The sequence below is a fragment of the Nerophis ophidion genome, linkage group LG11 (assembly GCF_033978795.1).
Source record: "Nerophis ophidion isolate RoL-2023_Sa linkage group LG11, RoL_Noph_v1.0, whole genome shotgun sequence".
NCBI lineage: Eukaryota > Metazoa > Chordata > Actinopteri > Syngnathiformes > Syngnathidae > Nerophis > Nerophis ophidion.
Window position 1 is genome coordinate 39,624,396 of NC_084621.1, and position 4,783 is coordinate 39,629,178.

General features: G+C 39.0%; 1 long non-coding RNA gene across 1 annotated transcript; it reads left to right on the plus strand.

Annotated features, from left to right (window-relative positions):
• The first annotated feature begins 218 nt into the window (after window positions 1–218).
• Window positions 219–1,539, plus strand: LOC133561427 (uncharacterized). The gene is made up of 3 exons (XR_009808690.1): window positions 219–261; window positions 436–496; window positions 1,372–1,539. It is a non-coding gene; the product is annotated as an uncharacterized LOC133561427 (long non-coding RNA).
• The last annotated feature ends 3,244 nt before the right edge of the window (window positions 1,540–4,783 follow it).

Consider the following 4,783-nt stretch of genomic DNA (forward strand, 5'->3'; position numbering starts at 1 on the left):
ACACGTCCCTACCAATATCCAGCCGCTACCGTGTAGACACTATCAATACAAGCGCTGCCCGTAATGTTTAGTCAATGATGATGGCACAGAAAGGGTTAAATGTCGGTCTCTGCTAGAAGTCTAACCTAAATATCGCTCCCTGATTTCTGACATGCTAACTTACGTGTGATTGGCTGTCCCCGCTTTCACTCCTTCTGCTTGTAAAAGCTAGCCTACATGCTAGTTGCTAGCGAGCGGACGAGAGGCGGTGCAACTGTCAGTGTAAGTTGTAACTTGTAAGTTGTAAGTAAGTGTAAGTTGTGAGTTGTAAGTAAGTGTAAGTTGTCAACATGTTTGGCATTTGTTGTTCCTGGCACACGGTAGCTAGATGGATTTTAATATCAGTGGTTTGATTTACATTGTGTTTGTGTCCGTTTGCGTGCGTGTGTGCTGTAGGTTTTGAAGGATGTCAATGAAAAGAAAACTGGATATAAGAGACTTCTTTAGGAGTCAAACTGTAAGTTACTTCAAGGGTGTATAGAGGCTCAACAATATTGAATAATTCAACAATATATCACTCCAGTCACGCCCCTTAGAGTGCTATAATGAGCATATATCATGGACTGGAGTGATATATTGCTTTTATAAAACGGTTACCAATAAAGGCAATATGAAATAGGAATACTCAATCAATTTAATGTAGTTTTATTCAACCACAAATACATACTATCCAATAAAATAGCCTCACTGTGGAAAAAATAGTCCCACCTATCCAGACGTTAGCTCCAAATTAGCACTGCATCTCGTCTTTTCCTCCGCTTTTTGTCAGGTGAAAGTCAATGCTCAGTCCCCTCTACCATTGTTAACCCTCCCCGGAGGTGAAAGTTAACCTTAAACATGTGAATTCAACTACTTTAGTCTCCGTTTTTTAACATCGTAAAAACATCAGCTGTCTTTTACTGCGGACTGTAACAGTCCGTTGTCATGGATACATGACAACAACTTCCATTCATACCAGTCATACGTGCCTGAGGCGGAGTGATAGCCTACGCTGTGAAAAGGCTTTAGAATATTTAAACCACGGTTAACAGCCAATCAGATCACAGGATTTCACCTTTCCGTTTTATTTTTTAAATTATTTTTTAGTTTCATGTATTTGTGTAGAAGTGAGCAATGGTTTGAAAATACCAATGAACAAAACTTTGTGGTGGAAATACAATAAAACCTCACTAGATGATCATGTGATTTTACAATTATAAAATATAATTAATTAATATTAAGTAATATTCATATTTAGTAAAAGCCTTTTTGCTCAGGCAGTAACTGTACCATCAAGCTCTATGGTCATTGTCCCTAATGTATCTGTTATGCATCAACATATTTTTTTGTAAGGTGACAGACAGCAGAGAGGCTGGAGGAGATGGAGGAGGAGAGGCCAGAGAAGTTAGAGGAAGAGAGGCAGGAGGAAGTAGAGAAGGAGAGGCTGGAGATTATTACAGTTAATTTATGTTTATTTACAATGTTGTATTGCATTAATGTAATTCTGATGTTGTTGATGGACAGTAGGCTATGTTAATTGACAGTATGATGCACAGTTGCACTACAGCCCTACAATAAAGAGTAAAGATGAGAACACTTTGAAGTTGTCTCCTTTGCTTTCATTTTAGTTGCTTTACCCTATAACATCTGCAAGATGTGAAATTATGAAAGTTAATGTAAAAAAAAAAAAAGTAAACTTTCAGAGTGCTGCCTTGGAGCACTTTTGTGTCTCCACCAATCTCAAAATCAAACCTACTCCCTTGTCCAGAGGTATTAAAAAATTAATACAATTGTAGGCCGTGACTGATCGTTAATAAGTCAATTCATCCATCCACCCATTTTCTACCGCTTAGTCCCTTTGGGGACGCGGGGGGCGCTGGTGCCTATCTCAGCTACAATCGGGCAGAAGGCGGTGTACACCCTGGACAAGTCCCCACCTCATCGCAGTAAGTCAATTCATGAAATGATAAATATAAATAAACTTAATGATCACCATCAATAAATTGCTATGTCCTTGTGTTGTTCCTTTTTTGGCTGACAAGAGGTCTCACTCTGTGCATCGTTCTCAGCACCTGAGCACAATTGTTCTACAGTGGAATTACAAGAAGCCTCTTGGCAGTCATCCACAATCTTTGTTTCGGTCTGAGCAGGCGGAACTTACTTGAAAGTCTCTTGCACACAGTTTCCTGTTTGTGAGATCTGAGCTGGGGATGTCATTGTGGCTTGTGCAACTATTTGAGTCATTTGTGATTAAGGGCTATATAAGAAAACTTTGATTGATCGATTAATAATACTGGTTGCAACACTCACTTTATTGTTATAGCTGTAACTAAACATTTTAATCAACGGTCACTTATATTGTGCACATTGCTTCGAAACGTATGTGGAAGTAAACTGTGTGAACCCTGGAAAGTATGTCATAATTAACAAGCTAACCAATTACAGCTCTTTTTCACCTCTAACATTACTACACACATAATTCAAACAGCCATCACATACAAGTAAACATGTATCTGTACATTTTTTGAAATTATGTACAATCATTGTTCTGTATACATTTCAAACAGTAAGAAATTGAAACAAAACTACCACAAGGAAAGAAAAAAACAAAAGAAACATGAAACATGTGCAAGGGACAACAAATGCACATAAAACAAAAAAAAGCAAAAGCATCATAGTACTTTAAAACATGTTTTGCCTTTGATGAACATGGTCTTTATTATGTCTTTTAGAATGGATGGGTGTAGGTGGTGTACCCCGCCTTCCGCCCGATTGTAGCTGAGATAGGCGCCAGCGCCCCCCGCGACCCTGAAAGGGAATAAGCGGTAGAAAATGGATGGATGGATGGAGGGTGTAGGTGGTTTTCATTAAATGGGTTGTACTTGTATAGCTCTTTTCTACCTTCAAGGTACTCAAAGCGCTTTGACACTATTTCCACACTCAACTCTGATGGCGGGAGCTGCCGAGCAAGGCCCTAACCATGACCCATCAGGTTTTTGTTTTCTTTATCATCATTAGTGAATGCTGTTTAAAGCCTGCCAAGGATCACCCCAGAGAGGCGCTCTGCAATGTGTGCAATAAGACCTTCAAACTTTGCTCAATGGGCATCAATGCAGTGAAATCCCATTTGGTAGTAGCTTTGATAGTTGTCGATTAAAGGCAGGCAGCAATGAGCAGTGTCAAGTTTTTTTTGGCGTGAACAACAAAGCAACTTCTGCTGAATAAAAATACATGTAAATAAAAATTAATTCTCACGTTATACAGTCTTGTGAGACAGTTCTAATTGGCTGGAGATTAACAGTTAATGTAAACCTTGCAGTTCTTCAAGATTATCATTGTCAAATGCTGACAATGTTGTTTATACACAAAACTGTAAGATCTGACTATATATAATTACTATCTGCATTAGGACATTGGCATTAAATTTAGTTTTCAGTGGCATTAAAGATGGATAATTGTTGGTGTTTTTGGGTGGTTATTTAGATGACTTTGTGGGTGGAGTAGAGGACCTCCTGTTGACTCCAGTGTTAGCTCACTATATTTACAAGTTAGAATGCAGAAAAAAAAAAAAAACGTGTTCTTTTCTTACATAAGGACTGTGAATGGTGGGCAAAATTCCCCAAAAAGTATGGTTTCCCAAACTTTCGCATTCCATAAAAATCAAATAATCTGGGGACACTTGGATACATTTTGTGCAATAATGATGTTAAAATAATGGGGCTGGGCAATATGGTTGAAAACTGTATCGTGATATAAGTGTTAAGTATGTGTCATATTGCTCAATATCCATAATTATTTGTATTTTTAAGGTCTATTGAAAATAAGGACCAGGAGAAAAATATGTTAAGTGAAAACATTATTTAAAATGTAACCTTTGTCTGATTATAATTCCCTGGGCTATCATGGAAAAAAGGGAAGGAAATATCAAAACAACCATGGAAAACACTCAAAATATCAATGTCCAAAGACTATAAAATGGGACCCATTAACTCCCTGCTTGGCACTCAGCATCAATTGGGGGTTAAATCAACCAAAAATAATCCCCGGGCGCGCCCACTGCTGCTGCTCACTGCCTACCTCACCTCCCAAGGGGTGATCAAGTGTGATGGGTCAAATGCAGAGAATAATTTCCCCACACCTAGTGTGTGTGTGACAATCATCGACACTTTAACTTTAAACAGAATTCTAAAATCACAATAAACAATAAACTCTAAAAATTAAGGTGCAAAAACAGGGAATATGTAAAAATGCTTAATAAAGTCTAACAAAATAGAGCGAAGTGTGAAAATGTAAACAGAGAGAAACCTGAGAACAACTTTTTTCTGCAGGTTTAGTGCCAAGAAGTTAATGTGAGTGTGAATGTTGTCTGTCTATCTGTGTTGGCCCTGCGATGAGGTGGCGACTTGTCCATGGTGTACCCTGCCTTCCGCCCGATTGTAGCTGAGATAGGCGCCAGCGCCCCCCGCGACCCCGAAAGGGAATAAGCGGTAGAAAATGGATGGATGGAAGTTACAGCTGTGCTCTGAAGGGTGAGCATGGCTAAGGTGGTGTGATATTCCTGGTCTTGGTGAGGATGAGCGCCTTACATAATCAAAAAACCTCCCTTACTGTCGAGATGACCTCTTTCTTTTAATCCACAATTTTCTCTCTGTAGCTCTCAGTTTTACTTTCTCTTATCACTCCATGCAAAGAACCACCTGCGAGACAACAAGTTGCGCAACCAAATCTGATAGTTGACATTTTTACCTGATTGGTTGTTTGCACG